Source organism: Falco punctatus (assembly GCF_963210335.1).
Source record: "Falco punctatus genome assembly, chromosome: 15".
Classification (NCBI taxonomy): Eukaryota; Metazoa; Chordata; class Aves; order Falconiformes; family Falconidae; genus Falco; species Falco punctatus.
This window is the reverse complement of record NC_137595.1, coordinates 10,689,679-10,710,301: the sequence shown is the minus strand read 5'-3', so window position 1 is coordinate 10,710,301 and position 20,623 is coordinate 10,689,679. Positions and strand designations below refer to the sequence as shown.

General features: G+C 40.9%; 1 protein-coding gene across 22 annotated transcripts in view; it reads left to right on the top strand.

The window, feature by feature from the left end:
- The window catches only part of HTR2C (5-hydroxytryptamine receptor 2C), a 284,555-nt gene that overhangs the window by 126,629 nt on the left and 137,303 nt on the right, over positions 1-20,623 (top strand). The window contains exon 1 of one of the 22 annotated variants that reach the window (XM_080365974.1): positions 1,628-3,589. The exons of the other annotated variants lie outside the window; for them this stretch is intronic. The gene's annotated coding sequence lies outside the window, so the exon portion shown is untranslated. Of the gene's footprint in view, positions 1-1,627; positions 3,590-20,623 lie in introns of those variants that run through there. 22 annotated transcript variants of the gene reach the window in all.

Sequence of the window (20,623 nt, the reverse complement as noted above, 5' to 3'; positions counted from 1 at the left end):
ATCAGGGTAGAGCAGATAAAAACTTTACAGCGAAAAAATCAACAAAATTGAACTTGCTGACCACAAGGCTTGTTAACTTCTGGGAATCCCTTCAGAAGTGAGGGCAGGATCCCTGCTCCCTGCCTCCATGCTCGGCTCTGGAAAGCATGCTGTGTGCTAGGATACTGCATTTCCATTGTAATTTGGGAGATGTATTGACTGAGTGCCCTCGTGGGTCTCTTCAGTCCCACCCAGTAGATTGCGTAAAAGACAAGGAAGGAACAAGTGTGAGCACTGTGGCAATGGGATATAATTTGCTGTTACCATAGATACCTATGACCGTAAATAAGCGTTAAACTGGTATAGATTAGCTCTGTGTGAAAAGCTGCTGTGGCTTGATTTCCTCTTCACGTGACCAGCTTAGAATATTTGGAAATTATTACAATAACTTGTTATCCATATAGCTTGCCACTACAACCCTGTCATGGAATTAAGGTTTGCAGTTAGAAGCAAAATCTCAGAAAAGACAGAGGGCATTTGTGTACTGAAACTAAAAATCAGATTTGCCAGACATGTGCAAGCAAAAAAAGCTAAGGTAGGCAGGCCTGCTTTCTTGAAACTACCCGTATTTTTCCTCCTTGAGACAGCAAGTCCCTTCTTTCTCTGAGCCACCATTATCTTGTTGATGTGGACCTTTTTTTGTAAGTAGCTTTGAAATTAGCTAGTGAAGGATAGTAGATGAGATGATGACCTCTGTTAGGAAATGTGTGGTTTAGACTTTCTATTACTTTGATTGCAGCTGCTGGGGCAGCCTGGAGCCTCTGATTTTTACCAGAGCGGGATGGGCAGGAGGGAAGGTGTCTTATTTAGATGCTGAAAACCATTTTTAAAATCTCAACCTGCACATTTCTGTATTGCTTGTAATCCTGGTAGCTTGTCCTCCTGTTTGAGTATGCTTTTGAGGAAAGATAGCTCTTTCCTTTTCATAGCCATAGCAACAAGTCATTGCTATGAGTTTTCAAACTCTGCTGTAATCTGTTTTGGTCCAGAAGAGCGACCTAAGGTTGCACTGGAAATGACCTTCTTGTCAATCAGCCCATTGGGTGGTACCTCTGATAACACATCTCTTTGCTCTCATTAGGTCATGTTTTTTTTATTTCTTTTATGTCCTCAGAGGCTGCTGCTAATATGTAATAACCACATATTTTTCTTCTCTCTTTCAAGTTAGATACTTTCAAAACCCTGCTGTAGTTTTAGTAACTATGGACACAAACTTTCTCCTTCTTCCAGGCCATGAAAGACATTAATCTTCCTTTTCGGCATTTTAAGTTATTGGGAAAATATTTGGGTTTTTTTTTTTTTTTCTCACCTACCATTTATATTTGTTTATCCAATAATACTTACTTGATAAACAGTATCATAGGTGGGGGGCTGCTTTTCTCTGTTAGGCAGACACAGGGACAGCGTAAAGGGCCAGGCAAGTTCAATGTCTGTAGCACCTGACCTGGCATTTGCTGCTGCATGAACAGAAAAGCCTCTGTAATTCCTGGGTGGAGTGCACAAGGAGGCTGCACCTGTGTGGACGAGCCTTTCTCCAGCATTTCTAGGAAAATTCTAGGCACTTCGGGGGGGGGGGGGGGGGGGGGGGGCGGGGGAAGGATGTGAGCCATCGTTTGGGCCACCATTGCTAATGGTTGCCTATGGTTAACCTGTTCCTTTGTCCAGTGTGCTGGGGGTGGCAGAGAACCTTGTAAGACTATTATAGGCATTTCACCTCCTCTGGCCCCAAAGGGATGCTCCCGCTGTTGGTGCTTAGACAATCTGTCCTGTTGTCAGTCACCTATGAAGCACAGGGGGCTGTTTTCGCAGCAGTACATCAGTGGTTATGAGCATATTGGAGCTCCAGTCTGAGCTGGCTGAGCACAGGGCAGGTACCACATTTCTCATTGCCCTGTATTTCACTCACCTGATTCCTGGAGAAGGTATAATTGGATACAGTAAATTCACTCTGTTCCCATGAAGAGAAACGCTTTCAAAAAATTGTATTTATTACAGGGCAAGGCTTTGCTTCTCAAGCATGACTTTTATAATCGTACTCTTTGCAGGTTACAAGCAGCTCATATTCCCTGGCATTTCCATTATTTTTTTTTCTTCTCAGATTCCCACTTTCTTCTTTGGAAAGGCAAGCCTTTTTTGCTTTCTTCTGAGTGGCTCCTTATAGTTTTCCTTAACAGTGAATAAATCCTGGTGTCTCTAGCTAAGAGCATGTGGAGGAGAAAGGAGTCTATGGCCTTGTGTCTCCAAGCCCAGGGATCCATTGGAATAGTAAATCTAATTTGTGTGTGTATAATAAATGCTGAAATGTTCACTCGTACTGTTTATCTAGAAGTTTTTCCACACAGTAATTTTAGGCTTTTTAGAAGTTTTTGTTAATATTTCTAATGTCTTGTAAAAGTAAGTCTTAAGAGGAGAAAAAAATGGTTGTTTGCTTTGTTATGTTAATTTAATACCTACAATAAATTAAAGATCACCAAAGAACAAAACAAAAATCCATTAGTAATTAAACTGCAAAGTACAATCTGTTTAAAACTATCACCATTTTGACAAGCTGAAGGGAAACTCATTTAAAGGAAATGCCATCTTCATAGCTGAATTTTGATTAGCTTCCAACTCGTGTGAAATGTTGAAAGTCTCTTTCTCCTCCTCCTCTTGATTTGGTATTAGACCTTCTTTAGTAAAGGCCTGGGGGTATGTATGACTCTATTCTTGATGACATTGTGGATGACAGTTTTGTAATTATTTCCTCAGGTTTATGCCAGTTCTTCAACCATTTCATTTTTATATCTCACTTAATGTCATTTGATTTCCTCTCTTCTGTTTCTCAGTTCTGTTGAGAAATAGCTGACATACCAAGGAATTTACAGAAATTAAGGTGAAAAAGGTAAATTGAAACACAAATCATTATTTCAACAGATCAGTCATTTGCATTGCTGGGAGGTACGTGAGGACTGCAGTCCCTCAGCCAGCTCCCTGGGTCCATAACCCTCGCTGGGTTACGCCGCTTTGTCTTGCACGCTGCTGAGGTCCAGGTGAAATGATCACCCTTTGCTTATTCACTAGCAGAATGGTCAGGATGGGAGGTAAAGCTCCTTCCAGGCTCTCTGAGGCAGTTTCCTTCATCGCTGTGAATCAGCCTTGATTTAGCGATGCTGAAAGGTGGCCTGTTCCTCACCATTGCCCATAGAAAAGTGTAACTGAGCTTACTGGAAGGTGACTCATTGCTGTGGTGAAGGAGAGAACATTTCCATTTAGCTGTCTCCCAAAATTATAAATCATGTGCTTCAGCTGAAGGAAAAACATGTCCAGAGAGATGCAGGACTGGTGTAAGAGCACTTCTTGCTGGTTTTTTTTTTTTTATTTTGTGCAGTCATGATGTCTTGGAAACAACTCTTTAGTCCCTTTTGCAACTTACAGAAGTGTAGAAAAGAATGAGGAGGGATTTAAGAACTATCTAGCCTGCAGAGCAGCTACCTTTCATTTACCTGCTGCTCCTGCAGGCTTCAGAACTGTCTGCTAGGCTTAAGATCTTATAATTTATTTCAGCTGGAAGGTAAGTAATTATATTTCTTGATGTGCCACCTTTTACTTCACCTTGTTCTAAGAGACTGAGTTGGCAGATTAAGGGCCTTTAATTTATGTTCAACAAGTCTCTCATCAGTTTCTCTATCATTTTCTCTCCTGCAGTGATAACTCTGAGAGTGCGTTGCACCCTTTGGGGAGCGATGAGGAAGCCTCAGTCGCTGCAACAAGTGCAGTACTAGGTCCCTGAGAGGCTCCAGAACTTTTCTGCAAAAAATCTGGCCTCTCCTAAATCCATCCTGCGTGCTCAGAGAGCAGCTAGCTGAAAACTGAATTGCCTCAGAGGACAGTCCCATTCCCACTGGAGGTTCAGTGTTTTTACTGAAGGTGGCAAAACATGCACCACGTTTTAAGTACAGGTTTAAGAGGCAGAATATGATTAGAAAGAGAAGTTAGTGCCACCTAATGACAGGTAGCCATGAACGGTGGTATGTTTGGCTTGCTTATTTTCCCAAATCCTTGTTGGCTGCTTTCTTCCTTTTGCCTTGTCCTTTGCTTCTGTTTTGTCCCTGACACATCTACAGATGTGATTTTGCTGTACATATATAGGTTGTGGGATCTAGGTATATTTTTTAACTGCCAAATGTAAACTTAGCAATGCCCAAGTGCATTACTCGATTCCAGAATGACTTGGTGTGAAAGCCAGGTGGCCGTGCATAATTTTCTTGTCTAAAAAATATTATCTTTCCATAAATACTTGTAGCAGCTTCACAAAACTTGCTTTTTGAAATCTCAGATAAGAAGGGATCTTCCTGAGTGTGCAACCCCCTGCTGTCAACTCATTTAGCATATCAGTATTTTATTTTTTTCCCCTGAAATTGCCTGGTTTTGTAGCTGCGTGGTAACTTCAACTGGTTTTGAAGTGACACAGGAAGAACAACTACATCTTTCTCCATCCTAGGAATTCTCTCTTTTTATTAGTGCTTCCCCTTTCTTTGGATACTGTGGCAGCTGTGTGTGTAAATTCTGTGCATAACCCAGTATTGTCAGGTGAGAAGGGCACAGTTGATTCTCCTGGATCACTATGTGTTTGGTGCTAGGATTTTGTACCCTTAAAACACCTTCTACTGGGAAGCAAAAAGAGTTGTTTGTCTTGCTCATCTGCTGCAGTTGTATTTCGGAAGTTTACAGTTTGGAACACCTTTTCATTTTTGCCTAAAATTACTTAAGTTCCTTCAGTTCAGGAATATATGTCTATCTTTGAGAGCAGCTATGGCAAATGGGCGTTTGGGACTAGTGTGGAGGTTGAAAAGGCAGAGAACTTTTAATAATCAGACCCTTGTAATATATATATAAAAATAATTTCTTCTGTGATACTGGAGATGCTTTTCTAAATCAGTATCTTAAAATTTGTTGAGGAGGAAGGTACAGTAACGTAATAGGATTCACTGCGCGAGGGAAAAGTCTATAAAGATCTCTATTGTAGTATGCAAGGTTTAGAGCTTCATGAAAAGTTCGTGTGCATTAAAATTGGCTGTAAACTCAGCAGGCGTGCACAGTGGGGAATCCTGCCAATGGCAATCTTACTGACTGCCCAGCATGGGGCTCCTGCAAGCAGGGATTTGACTGACTCGAGTGAAAAACTTGTGGGTTTTAGGTCCATTGACACCGTGAATGGTGTGCAGATATAAAGGAACCGCTTCATGTCACCCCTAAAAAGCTTAGTGGTGACCTCAAGTTTTGATATTCTAAAGAGGTACAATTTTATGCTTCATATTTTAGAAATCTGCAAACAAATGGGAATGTCTAAAGGGTGGAGGGATGAGAGAGAGAATATGTGACTGGTGAGGAAGGAAGGCGAAGGGAACTGGGTTTCTTTAGACTAAAGAGGTTTCCTGTGACTTTGTAATATATAAAATAATGTTACAAAGATAATTTTCATGAATTATTACCTGCTGTTGCAGAAAACAGAAGTAAATAATGTGTTTTGACCTAGGAAATATTTTCAAACTACCGAGACTGTGAAGCATTGGAGCTGGCTGCTTGTGGAAGTTGTCAAATCTGCTTCCCTGATTAATTCACTACAGGTTAAAACCCGGATGGATGATTTCTATTATAGGGAAGGTTATATATGCTTTTTGTTCTGTCTTGGAACAGGGGAAAAGAGAAGACAGCCACTTGAAGTCACTGTCAGCTCTTTCAACTCATCTCCATCTGCATGTTAAGATGAGGAATAGATATTTACAAAGCTGCTGTAGGTTTAAATAACACTACGCAGGGTATCATTTTCTTGCCCATCTGTGTGATAGCATGCAAAGATGACACCGGAGCTGCTCCAGAAAAGCAAGTCAGTGTTAAACCTAGTAGCAAATAGAGGCCAAAATACCATTCTTCAAACAAGATAGCTGTAGTGTTATCAATGAAATCCTAAAAAAATAAATGTTGTGGGTTTTTTTTTTTATCAGTGAATGTCTAAAACGGGAGAAAACCTGAGGTTTTGGATTATGAAGACCCTGGCAAGTCTAATACAAAATATATCAAGCTTTTTATCTGAATCAAGGAGGTAAATTGGACAGAAGCATACTAACTGGTGTTATCTAGTGTTTGGGGACCGATGCACAGGGTTTCATTTGTAACCTAAATGGGCTGATCAAGTTGGGAGTGGAAGCAAGATTCCAGCTGTAGCCTAGAAGTAGACTCCAAATGTCTTAAGACTTGATGTGTTTCCTTAGTCGCTGAAGGAGCTAGATCCTAAAAAATGTTGAACAGTTTACTTTGTTGTGTTGTGTGGAAATTTTGGAATCCCAGGAGAGATTGTTCATTCTATCAAGCCAAGACACTGTCCTGGCTAAGCTAAGAAAGATGTGTGGTGCTGGTGCACCTTTGTCAGAAACTGAACTGTGCCCATATGGAGAAATGCTTTCTGAACTGATTAAGAGGACAGAAAAATAAAGGCTGTGTGTTGAACTTATTTACTACTTGAAAACCTTCAAACAGAAAAAGCAATCTAAATTACTCAGTATTTTAGAGAATTATATCAACATGGAGAGAGGTTTTACTTTGTGACTTCTTGTCAAAAAAAAACCAACCCCCAAACAGAAAATCAAAACCAACCCCCAAAAGGACTTTCATACTGCAAATGTAAAATTAGTTAAGTGTATTGCAGTATCAGATAAACTTTAACAGCTGCATTAAAAGATAATGCACAAATAATTGGTTATGTAGGATTAATGCTGGCAGTAAACCACTACTGAAAGAGTAAAGTAGCTCTGGCAACCTACATAAGGAAAGGAATTTATGGAAAAGGTAGCTCACAGGCTTAATCTCAAACACTTAATCATCCAATGTTGACACACTGCCATTTTCATAAAACAGTCATTCATTGCATTAACATTTTCTTTGTGCTTTTACTTTTCCTGAAGGCCTGTTGGGAGTAAAAAAAGAGGCTAAAATCAAAGATGGTGGTGATGTTTCTTCCCTCCCTGTTTCCTAATGTTCACGTTAATTCTTCATCATTTAACCATATACTATGTTCTGCCCTAGATCAGGGATAGGTTTGACAGAGCTGTGACAGGCATGAACCTCGTCTACTATGTGTTGTTGTCCCTGGGAGATCTTTTCAAAACCTGAAAGTAAATTAAATAATAGGAAAGGTCTCTTTTAAAGAAAGGACACTTAATTTCTTATTTGATCTGGAATACCCCTTTCAAGCTCACTTTCTCCTGCTAGGCTTGTTTTAGATTTGATTAGTTCTAGGAGATGGATTTTGACATTTAAAGTATGTGTAATAGAAAGAGAATAATGACATAGCTGGGATTACAGAAAAATATTTGCCCTTGAAAATGGTAATGTATTGTTAAATACCGGTTGCATCATATCTGGGTATAATAAAATAAAAATGGAAATGTGAATGATTGCATTGGGAATGAATAGTCTCTGAGTGTGATGGAGGGAGACAGAAGAGGGGACCTTGGCAATTCTAGCAATGCAGCACAGCGCCGATGAAAATAGATTTTGTAGCATGGGCTTATTGTTTTTCCAAACTTAATAGTCTGTATTTTGTTTAAAAAAGCCCAAGATTCAAAAAAGGATACCTGAATTAAAATAATAAAAAAATAGAATTAAGACAGGTACCTGAATTAAATATAACCAATGATCTTCCAGCCAGTTCAGACCTCACACAAATCCTCGGAGAAGCCCTACCCAGGTGCCATGGTGTGTTGACTCCTTAAACGAGGGATGCATTTGTGTGACTGCACTGTTAATGCTGCTGAGGGGTTAAGAGGAAGGTTTTGCTGGGGGAAGGAAGCCGAAGGTTATTTGCAGGGTGAATCATTCCTGATTTGTAGTGTGGCTCCCAGGAGAGCTGTGTTGGCACGGTTGGGGTGAGCTGAGGGCCAAAATGGGAGGCCAGCACACGGGGGGAAGATCTAGCATCTGCTCTCCATGACAGTCAGCGTACAGCGGCTGTGTGTGTGTGTGGATGCTCCGAAGCACACTGTTCAATGTTTTTTCCTCAACTCCTTCCTTTCCTGTGTAGAGGTATGCAGATTATTCTCAGTTTTCTGGTGAGGGATAAGCTGCTGAGACTAGATAATTTGATTAAGACTCCTCTGGGGCTATTGGGATTGGTCACGGTTGTTTTGGTTTGTGGGTGGTTGGGCTGTTTTGCTGGGTTTCATTCACGTCATCAAGGTCAGCTGTCTGAGAGTTCCTGGTGGGGTGTTAGTGCCCAAACTGAACTGAAATGTTGACAACCAGCTGCAGCTGGTGCCTATGCTGGGGCAGCAGTTCATGGCTGACAAAATGAGACTAAAAAGCTTAGTTTTGTCTGTGTCTTTATTCCCATTAATGATCCTTACATTTCCACTTAAACAATGCGCTGGGGTCCTTGCTGTCTTTCTAATGAGTGTTGATAAATGGCCTTGGTTGTTGTCTTTTGGGCTAAGCTCTTTTCCAAATTTTTGCACACCTACCTGGGAAGCAAAATTTGCAATGTGAGTGCATGAAGAAAGATACAGAGATAGGCAGCAGCATATTTGCTGATGATCTGCATGCTTTTGCTAAGTCTATTGTATTAGATGTCAGGACTATGGTTTTCTTGCAAATGTGCTTTTTTCCCCCTTTCTTTCTTTTCCTAAGCTTTCTGTTTTTCAGCTGTCCTTATTTCCTACTGACAGTAAGTGAATCAAGTTCTGTTCTAGTTGTGTTTAAAGACTAGAAAACCAAACCCTAGGAGCAAGGAATTATGAGCAGTGAAGACTGCTCCAGCTCTGTTTGCCGTAGCCCACCGCAGCTCAACTCTTCGTGCACTTAAGGGTGGCTCTCACAATACTTTCAGTAACGTAGTGTTTTGACTGGAAGGAAAATGCCAGAGTTTTTATTAATAATTTTTGGTCAAGCTGGAGGAAATTTGCGCTCGATTCTTTGTGTCTAATCTATGGGCTTGATTTAGTTGTCTGCTCTTGCATTTTCTCTAGACTCTGCCGTTCTGGTATCTATGTGCTAATGGAATTTGCCCTGCACCTCTCTACTGCTAAATAACTGCTCCTAGCAGAGACGACATAGAATCGTTAAGGCTGGAAAAGACCTTCAACATCATCAGGTCCAACTGTTAACCCAGGACTGCCAAGGCCATCACTAAACCATGTCCCTAAAATCTGCATCTACCTGCTTTTTGAATGCCTCCAGGGATGGTGACACCACCACCTCCCTGGGCAGCCTGTTCCAGTGCCAGAGCGCCCTTTCAGTGAAGACATTTTTCCTCCTACCCAATCTAACCCTCCCCTGGTGCAACTCGAGGCCATTTCCCCTTGTCCTGTCGCTCGTTACCTGGGGGAACAGACCGACCCCCCTGCCTACAGCCCCTGCCAGGGAGCTGCAGAGAGCGGTCAGGGCCCCCCTGAGCCTCCTCCTCTCCGGACCAGCCCCCCCAGTCCCCTCAGCCACCCCCCATCAGCCTCGTGCCCCAGCCCCTTCCTCAGCTCCGTTGCCTGGCTCTGGACACGCTCCAGCACCTCTGCGTCCCTTTGGAAGGGAAGGGCCCTGTGGAGAAGTTTATTGTGCCTCTGGCAAGCTTAGGGCTGCAACAAATGCAATGCATTTAAAGAAATTATTTTTGTCATGCTGTTAGGTTTCCACTCCTATTTTTAAAGGTGTATTTGTTGTTGCTGAAGGCTTCATCCTTGCAAGCCAAAGCAAGAGCTGGTTGTCAGGGTACGGGGCACAGCTACTATCAACTTGTGTGTGATGTGCTCCCTATCTCTAACCTGAAAAATATCTAAGAAACTCCATATTCCTTTTGCTTTGTAGTGGGATAAGGGATTATTCATGACAAAAAGTGCTGTGGCCCCGTTGTGTCCCTTCCCTACTGTGATACAGCAAGCAGCTATGTCTGGATCTGTGCTTCTGTCCTGTGCACTTCCTGAATACAGGGATTGTTTTTTCTCAGATCACAGTGAAAGTGAGATTTGATGCAGACCTTTGTAATCCTTTCAGAAAGGGACTTTGGCAGTTTATGCTGTAGATTGCAGGTCTTGGAGCATTACTTGTGCTATTGCAACTGTTTTTCCCTTGTGCTCTGCCTGTAGTGGGACGTTCCCAGATTGTAACATCTTGTCTCAGGGAGACACACGTTTTCCTGGCTCCCTAGAAGTGTTATCCCTCACTTTACAGATCATCAGGTGCAAATAGGCAGCTGTTTACCTTTCCACTGACTCACAGCCTGCACTGCAGTGCTCTTTGTGATTTCCATGGGTGGCCTTTCAGATTTCCAAATGTAGTGAGTGATATTGTGGCATGCTGTGCCAGCTCACATTTCTCTTCAAAAGACAGAAGTGCCGCCTCTTTTTCATCTCTCTCTCTCTCCTATAACACTTGCAGTTAGTAGCATTCATTGTTGAACATGCTTCATCAGCTTTCAGTGTTCTTTAAACTCCTGTTTGCACATATGCCTGACGCTGAAAATTGTATTTAAACCCGCCGGTCTCTGCGGGCAAGCTAGCAGTCCTGATATCACTACTCATTTCCCTGTTCAAGCAGTGATTGTCTTCTTGGTGAAGATGCAAAGTCTGTAATTTCAGACAAAATGGATCGTTTCCTCCCCAAAAGGTCCGCCGAGCAGTGTGGTGTTATGTGTTTCTGAGACTGATGTCTTGGAGATCTCTTCTGAGTCTGGTGTCTCAGAACTTCTGGAGATAATTGTGGGAGAATCGTAAGCAACTTTGTGGAAGTGGAGTGGTTTATATATATATATATATACACACATATATATATACAGACACACTATTAGATACATGTATATATTATTATATATGTATGTATATTATATATCATGAATGCTCAAAGTCAACATAGGGATTCTGAAGTGGAACGTGCTCCTGAGAAGAAGAATCTTTAGCAACTAGGGAGCTGGTTGGAAGGAACTTGAGACTGTTGGGGAATAAAGACAGTAGGATGGACTGGAAGGGATGGGAAATGAAATCAGGACCTGAGTGGATGGCGATGCCAGAGAAAAGCCTAAGCACTAGAAGTGTTGTGTGGGCTGTGGGGAAGGATCTCTGAACAGGCACAGTGGAAAGCAAGAGTTAAAGGAAGTGTTTAGCATCAGGGATGGCGAAAGTGACAGGTGGTTAAATGTGAATTTCACTTGGGGTATTTCATTCAATCTGTCAGAAATTATGCTTTTTAAGTGCAAAGTGACAGCAACAGCTATATTGGCTCAAAGTGGGCAAAGAATGTTACGCAGCAGCAAAGGATTGTTAGGCTAATAAAAAATGAATACATGGTGTAAGGGATTATCTAGACCGGGTTGAATGTGTTAAATATGAATAAGCAAAACAGTGCCCATGCTGTGGCTTGTGGGCTCCAGTTTTATAAATGTTCCAACTCCTCTGGACTGCTTATTTTTATGTAAGGACTTGCAATTGGATGTTAATCAGCACATCCAGCCATTAATCTATTTTATAGGATCAGCGTCACTGTTGTCAATGTCCAAAAATACATCTTTAGAAGTGATAATGAGTCATAGCTCGGACCCTACAGTTACTGGTGAATAATTCACCATGGGTTCAAAATGACTTGCTGCAAAAAACCAGATCTATTGCAAAAGATGCTGACGATGCTGATACCGGTTTAGATTACGGTGTGGTCAAAGTGATAAAATTGGCAAACTGCAGGGAAAATGCAGACAGATTATCCCCTTGTTTCACCCCAGCATACATTCCACGCTGTTCAGAAAATTTATGCTAATGCCAGTAATTTAGAAAATAATCTGTCTGAAGTCCATCTAGATTTCTTTTTTTATATGAGGTTACTTTTTGCCCCTTATGGATTCATTTCTGCTTGAAAATTCAGGGAAATTAATCGCATGCAAAATGACTAAAATGTATTTGCTAGATCTGTGATTTCTCAATGGGTCACAAAGGAGCTATTCTGCAGAAAACTCATTCCTATGAAGTGACTGATTTTGGAAGGCTTTTCAAAAATAAGTTGTGTTTCACAGAAAATGTTTCCATTTTCATAATTCTACCCCTGTCCCACTCCTCGGTTAATTAAACCTTTATTAAATGTTTATCAAAACAAAGCAGTTTGACTATTTGGAAAATATTTGTCCAAACTATAAAGAGGAGCTCTTGAGGGGAGCTTGGCACAAGCAGCAAAGATATAGTCCCTGAAACTGATCCCGGTGAAGCTTATAGTTTACGTGTGAAAGTGGGGCAGAGTAAGATGGAGAGAGAGAAATCTGAATGCAAAGGGACAAAAAAGGAATAAATGGCAGTGAACCAGGCTGGATGCTCCAAAGGGAATAGCTGACTGGGTATCGTTAATGTCTTTCAGATACTGGTATCCACACACCTGAAAAAAACATCAACTGCCTGTTACAGCACTCCTGGCTTATTCTGCTTGTGGAGCGATGGAGTGGTTCCTTCCGTATGAAGCACAGATGTGCTGTCAGACCCGGTTCCCCCTTACAGGGTCCCCTTGCTTGGTACTTTGCCTTCAGGCAGGGGGAGAGCCCTTGCCCTGGACAGCTTTAGGTTTGTAAGTGTGCTCTCTGGTTTGCTTAGATGATGTTTTTGCCCAAGTTTTGCCCATGCCCTTGTAGTAAAAAATTACCTTTCATATAGAGATAAAAGAATCTTCCACCGTAGCAGAGGAACTGTGGGAGAGAGACTGGAACCAAGAGAAAGGACTTCGAAGCAGGCACTTATTATATTTGGGGCTTTTGAATGTGATGCTGTAAGTGGGAAAGAGGAAACTGTTTCCCTCTTGTTTTTTTTTTTTTTCAATAATGAAGGAATAAAATGTCTCCTGTGTACAGCGAGCCTGCTCATATGGGGATGTTAGAGGCACTGCTGGAGTCTTGCCTGAGTAAGAACAGCAGGATGAGAGCCCCATGGAGCAGCACTGATGTGCAGCCAAAAGAGATAATGGAAGAGTGGAAAGTAGCATCATTTAAAGAACACATTATGAAGCAGTGTCAGGAAGTGTGTCTACAGACAAAGATAAATTACCAGCATGCAGTCATCCCATCAGCCAAGAGGAAAACTAAATTTTACTTATGAGGAGTAATAGAGCTGCCTTTGTAGGAATGGTGCAATGCAGGGAGTGAAATGGTCCTGATGGGCTTTCCCCAAACCAGAATGTAACTGTGAATTTTTAAAGGCAACCAGAAAGACATTCTTGATTCTCAGTTTCTGGTTTGCTGTTATTTCTCCTTACTGTACAGAGCAGTCATAATTCAGACTTGCCATAAGTTTTCAAAAAGAGTTGATCTTCATTGCCCTTGGTCTTGTCCAACTAATTAATGGGAGTTTTGGGCTGGCACCACAAAGGGTATTTTAGCTGTTCAATACGGTGGGATTTCACCTCCGCCCTCAGCTGAACAGCTTTGGGCTCCTGTGCCAGCACACCTCAGTGGGACTGGAAAATGAGCTAGATTTTGGTGGTGCTGTGTTGCAGGTCTCACCTCCCTGTTTTCCCTTGGTTGTGCTCTGTTATTTCTCCACTTCGGCAGTCACTGCTCCTCCTGCTACACTCCACTTTTACTGGCACGGCACGATTGTTTTTTAATCAGTGCAATGGAGAGGGATTTTCAGATGTATGAAGTCACCTCAATGCTTACTTGAATTTGTACTAGGTCTTAACTTAATTTTTATTATTATTATTATTATTATACTAACAAGTCAAAATCTGAGCGCCATTAGAAAAGTAGTGGCACTGAAAGGGCCTCAGGTTCACCCTTGATCCTGTAATTATGCTTTCCAAGGAACTATCTTGTTATCTAAAACTCAGCTGTGTCATTAGTTATAGCTCATTTTTGTAATTAAAAGCTATATATTTGTCATACCTATGGGAGCAGAAAACATTAACATTATACATCTGTGGTTTATGCATCCTCAGCAGGAATTGCTAATGAGAAAAGCTTCCTTTCTGTCTCTCTTTAATATTTTTTTTTCCAAAGCAAAGTCCTGTAAATGGAGATAGAGCCTGAAAATTCAAATGGTGAAGTGCCTCTCTTAGGCTGCCTTCTTGCTTTGCCATTGAGATATCTCTGTCTATAGTAACAGACCATGTTATAATAAACTCCCTGAATTTGTTTCTTCTATTCTTAAAATATGTCGTTCTTCATCTTGTTTCCACAAAAATGTAAATGCAAATTTCAGAGAGATGATTAGTGCAACTAAATAAACAATCTCAGCAAGCATCTGTCATCATAGGAAAACTTTGCATCATGAAGGAAAGCAAAACTCAAATTCAGAGTCTCCCTTCTTTTCTCACAATTTCTATTCCATTTAAAAATTCTATTTGTAGTCCAGGTAGTTAGCTGAGCGGTCAGCAAAACTAAACTGTCGTGGCTGAGTGATGAGAAGGATGTGTTTAGATTATGCCTTTCCAGGTCAAGATCTTGAGTTTGGTGACTTGGTATTTGTCAGCTGAGGTCTTCTTTCACATCTGTATTATACATTGCAAAATCTCTGTAAGTGTCTCAGTGAAGCCACAGCCAAACTGCAGTGACAGTGGGGTCTCATGCGTGGCAGGTGGTTGTCTTCACACTATAAGATGGGTTTCTTCATGCTTATGGTGCCCTCCTAAATCATGTTTTCCCAGTCTGTCCTTTTATCCCGTGTACTCTGTGGATTGATTCTTTATTTTTCTGCCCTGCCCACTGCCTGTAGATCTTGATTTCTCTCCACTTCTATTTTCAGTTTAATTTAATTCTGCCCACTATTCCACCTGGCCTTCCAAGTGTGAGTGAACTTTCATCTATAATAGCCCACAATTCTTGTTTAAGATTAATTCCCTCTTATCTCTACAATGCACAGCGGGGCATTTTTCACTTATTTGCTTTTTTTCCTTACTCCTGTGGTTGCTAAAGTGTCACTCGTTTAAAATCTTGTATTTCAAACAAATAAATATCTGGAGCAGGGCAACCCTGCAAAAGGTATGCTTTCAGTTCAGGATACAGTAATAAATTGTAATGCAGCACTTATTTTGCAGTTCTGTAAAAGCTTTAAGTAAACATGCAGAATACCTTTAAGTTACTGCTAAGTATCTCTCAGTAGCATAGTATTTAAAATTCATGCTCCTTTTCCTCAAATTCATGCTGGCTGTAAAGAGTAATATTTAGATCACTTTTTATACAAATACAGCATTGACTTTCAAGTGTTAGTGGATTAGTTTTTTCTGGAAGTGATGATGTATTTAATTTTTGCTTGGCAAAAATGGTGACTGCTATTTACTGGATTTGTTGCTTTTATGACCTGTAGATGCACAGTGTGTGTGTGCCAGCATACATAATCCCCATTTTATTTTTTTTACACGTTAGAGTAAGAAAAGAGATTTAATACTTTGTCATCCATACCATGAAGAGTTACAATAAATGGTAGAAAAACAGCTGTAGCCACCTTATGGAAACAAGGAACTTCAGTGCAGCAGCAATTGCGTATGACCATAGCAGAGTCCTGCTGCAGATGACATTGGCTTCCTTTCTGCTCTTCAGAAATTCCAGTTGAGTGGTTTTTGCATCTGTTCGCGTGTACTGGATGAAATTCAGTCAGAAATCCTGTCTGCACCCCTAGCCATCAAGGGATGCCTGTGGTGTAGGAGCAGAAATACAGATATTTGAACACTTTGCTATATAGCCTGCCTACGGGACTGAATAGGGTTGCAGGATTTGGTTGGGGACAGTGTGCCATGGAACACAGCTTAACCAGTTGTCTGTTGGCTTCCTAAGGCATCATGAAAATGCATTTTTTTTTTAGGTGTTTCCATTTTGAGTGTTGCCACAGTTGGTTATTTCCCTTCCAATTGATCTTTTATTCTGGCTGACGGAATTTTGTCTTTCAATAATGTCATAATCAGCAGCGCTGAAGTCATTTATTTCAGTTTGTGGTAATCTTTTGTCTGTTTTCACAGCTTACCTTCACATTGTATTCTGCGGTGTGCTTTGTGTGTGGAGGCAACGCCAATGCGCTATTCCAAGGGTGTTCAAATGAAACGGCAAAACATTTCAGCATTTCTGTTTGTCTGAAGCAGCCAGATTTTTCTGTGTCCACAGAACTGAACTTCAGCTTGTATTTTTCTAAAACTAAAACCCTATTCAAACAACATATTTAAATTGTTTCACATGCACAGTGTTGCTTTGTTGACAACAGCTGTCTGTTCTGGAAACAATAGCATCGGTCTCTAATTAGGGCTTACATTGAGAAAATTGTATCTAGACTTTATGGAAGATGCTACGATTTCTACAGAAATCGGAAAAAGCCCTAGAGGGTATTCATACTGCTCCACAGGGCCTGAAAAAGGCAAACACTCTTCACCTTACTGAGTTGTTGAAATTAAAGGTGCAAAAATGATACGTTTTATAGTCTGTGGGCTATGGGTTGTTTCCAAAGGGTCATGCTGCCCCAGGTCTCCTGGGGGACCTTTGGTGATGTTCACCCTGATGGCCAGAAACCAGGCAGGGTCCTGTGGTGCTGGCTGTCTCTTCCCCACTTTTGTGCCTGTCCAGCCTCTGCAAAGAGCAGGCTCCCCACAAGGCAAAAAAAGAACAGACCCTGACTTTCAGCTTGTTTGATGATGGATCTCCCCTAACAGAGAGTCTGTGCCAGTGCTGGCACCATCTGGAGCACTGAAAATGCGATTCACTTGTGCCAGTGTAAATCAGGAGTTGTTTTTGTCGGAGCTGATGGTCTGTTGCATGGAGCTGATATGCTCGGTTTCTGTCATCCCATGGCGAGTCCCTTCACCCCAGGGCTTGGAGGAGCAGGTAGTGCCCTGCCCCGTGTGCAGCTTTGCTCTGCGGAGGGGCGAGGTGGGAGGACCATGCGGGTATTCACCAAGGCCAGATGTGTTGGAGTCTGCCCGTGACCCTGGGAAAAGTAAAGCACAAAGTGAATGGATTTGAGGTTTACTTTACCAGGCTCATTCGCTTTCATATCATCCCTCTCCCATCTTTTTAGAAAGAAATCTTCTAAAATAACTCTATTTTGATGACAGGTTTTTTTCATATAGATGTATAAGGAACAAGGTCTTCTTATGAAAATCCTTTTGTATATTTTAATTCAAATGAAATTCATATTTAAATCGTTCGCATTAGCTAAAATGTAAATTCAGATGCTAAACTGAACCAATCTGTCTGCTGCATATGCTTTATCACCTAACTGTCTTGACAACCCTTATTAACATTTATATAAACTGTACAGGCTAATAATAATGACGATGATGGAATTAGCTCATTACTATTTTATTTTTGTTATGTAATTTTAATCTCTGTAGGAAGGAGAGCCACTATATCTTTTGAATTACTCAATGACTCGGTTTTACTATTATTAGTTAATTGTATGTGTTTGTTTTTCTAGATAGCGTAGAAAAGCATGCTGATTTCCTTGCAGGTTATACAGAAAGCAGTCTGTTGTGCTTGTCGTCTAAATCATTATGTCATTTAATGATATTTTAGCATGTGTAACTGACCTTTCTCTGAAATGTATTCAGTGCTGAATCTGGTTGACTGTAATTTGCAAAGTAATTGTGGACACCATGATTATGCATCTCATCCACCCTGTAGAAACTTTTCAGATGTCACTTCATGGACTTGTGCAGAGAAGTTAGTGAGCCGGTGTCGAGCTGCTGAGTAGTCAGTAGAGCAGGGTAAGAGGCTGCAGTGTGTACCCTGGAGGAATGGCACAACAGTTGTCTTACAGCCTTCGAGGTCCAGAGTTTTTTCAGTTCCACTGGTCTCTTTGCTCTTTTATAAGATGTGTAAATTCGGTGGTTGATTTATTTCTGTATTTTTCTATACTGACATATAAGGTTGTTTTTTTTTTTCCTTCTGCTTCTTGTGTCAGTAACACATAAAGGCAAATACAGATAATTCTAATCTTTCATATTTTGACTATGAACTGCTTAAAATCTAAACTTTTGAGATAGAGCTGTAATCACGATTGTTAACCAATGTACAAAAAAGGAAAAAAATCAATTTTACATGTTATATGATATATATATATGCTCAAGAACATAGTTTCACCATGTAAGATGATTTATTGAGCTAGTTTTAATTTCCTATTTAGGATTTTCTCATGAGCAATAATAGCATATAGTTTTGCAAAAAACCTCACTAAAAAGCTGGTTTGACTTTATTTATCATTTCTCTTGTAAACTGATCATTTTTTTAAATAGTGTTAGAGAGTAAGACATGGATGAAGCTTGAAATATCTGATTTATAATTATAGCTTTTAAATTACAGGTAAAAGGAGAAATTCCCTTTGATTTTTAAACTTTATTTTTATATGTAGGTAGCAAAAATCAGTGGTGGTAAAGCACAGAATTATAGCAATATGTTACTAATAGCACAATATGGTCTTGTCACGGAGGGACTTGTAAAACTCCACTGGCTGTTTTGAATGACGTGAAAGATTTTCCTGCTGTAAATTCTTGCATGCCATACTGACTGGTTTTGATTTGTGCTTTCAAGGTTGTATCAGCCGTGCTTATTCTTTTCCTCTTTGCTTTTCTTGAGGACCTGCAAAGTCATTAGCAGCTCTGTAGTTGGGAACTGCTCCTCTTGCCCTGTGTCGGTGCCTCCAGCTGGTTCCTTTCTATGAGTCTGTTCCCTCTTTCACATGCTCTGGCACAAGCCTACGTATTTGAGACAAAATGTTGCCATTACATAAGGAATGTGACTTGTACAGTGCACAAGTGGTGTGTGGGTGATAGCACATCTTGGGGAGAGTGGAGCTATGGGCTGTGTAAAAATAGGCATTGCGGTACGTGCCAAAATGAGAAAGTTACATTGTCGACTGAACAACTAAACCTAATCCCCCTTCTCCTGCCCACTTTCCTCCCCCAGCTTCTAATAACTGTAATCCAATAAAATGTGACATGAGCTGAAAGGAAGTAGAAACTGGCTTAATTTCTATCACTTGTCAAATATTCAATCATTTCACCTGCTACGAATTGCATTGAAAATCAGCCACTTCTTCGAGTTTGTGAAATGTTTCGGTGGGAAAACAGAAAGCATTGGTCAGTTCTTTGCATATGCGTGTGTGTGTATATATATATACACACACACATGCACGCAAATAAAAATCTACATGAAGGGCTGTGCTCTTCACTGGCATATTTAAGGATCATTCAACTGCTTTTAAACAGCAAACAGGGAGGAAATTGAGAATAGAATGGTTAACTGTGATGAATTAGTGTCAAAATGTGAATTTGATTAGTCATTTTATATTAGCTGTAATTATGGAATGTTACTGCAAATAAATATGTACATTGGGATATATCAAAATGTAATGTTAGTGATTGCATCTGACATTTAGATAATAAGCTCCTATTGAAATAGTACAAAAGGTAATTTTAAATCTTATGTCTATGGTTTTATGGTCAAAACATTTAGTTTTATACTACAGCTGTGATACAGTTTAATTTTGCAATGTTGACAGCTCTGTGTGTAAGAGGCTAAGTTTGAAAATGTTTCTGGTGGTCCGCTGGTGTGGACAGCCACCCAGCCAGACCTTCAGATGCTTCCAGGGCTTTCAGGTGCCAAATAATGCTCTCTTAATATTGCTCTGATTGGAAAAATGCCTTTGAAAACGCAGTCTGTAGGGACTTCCATCTTGCACAAATCTAGAAACCATTGGCCTGTGCTTCAGCTTTGGGATCTGCAACATGTATTTTCTGGATACATTTGGCTTAAAGCCAAAGGAGAGCTGAAACTTTGCAAACCAGCTGCCATGTTACCAGCCAGCTCTGGCACAACCTTGAAGTTTGTAAATAGAGGCTCCTGTGTGCCAGGAGTTACCAGTATGAGTGTGGTTTCACTGGGAGAAGTTCACAGTGATAGGATAGGGGGCAAGAAGCTTGTTTTTCTACTTAAAAAGGGTGGATTTGCTAGGATGGGTAACACCATGCCATTAATATGCCTGCTTGCCCTTGAGTCCTGGGTGACCTAGGGGAAACCTGTTGCTGGATGTGTGTGAAGAACGGTTTTATATTGCCTTGGTAGCTGCCGAGGAATGCTCGAGGCAGTTGAGGAACGCCCACCTCAATTTATAACTCTGCTTTGCTTTGCTCGGTGTTTCAAAGAAAGGCCAGCAGTCTTGGTGAAAACAAGGGAGTTGGCAGATCTGAGCTTTCAGCAGCTTGTGAGATGTTCCCACCTAAAGAACAACTCTGAGGCACATGATCAAGGGGATGTGTAACATGTCCACTTTGTGAAAAGACTGTACTGTTTCGGGTGCGTGCCTTGCCGAGCTGCCTGTTTTCTCTCGTGCTGCACAGCCTGCAGACCTGCAGGGGTGTTGCTATGATGGGTGAGCTCTGTTACACCAGCAATTAGAGAAATCTGCTATTTACTTATTAGAAGTACAATGGTGAAAGTTGGGTGGTTTTTTTCCTGAGACGCATATCAGTATAGGTTAATTATGCTCAATAGACCTGTGTGTGATTACATAAATCACAAATCATTTATAATTGTGACTGTGATTTGATGAGCTTGACTATCCAGCATCTTGGGGGGAAGAGAGAGAGAGACTTTCAATGGTTTGTTTGACATAAAGAA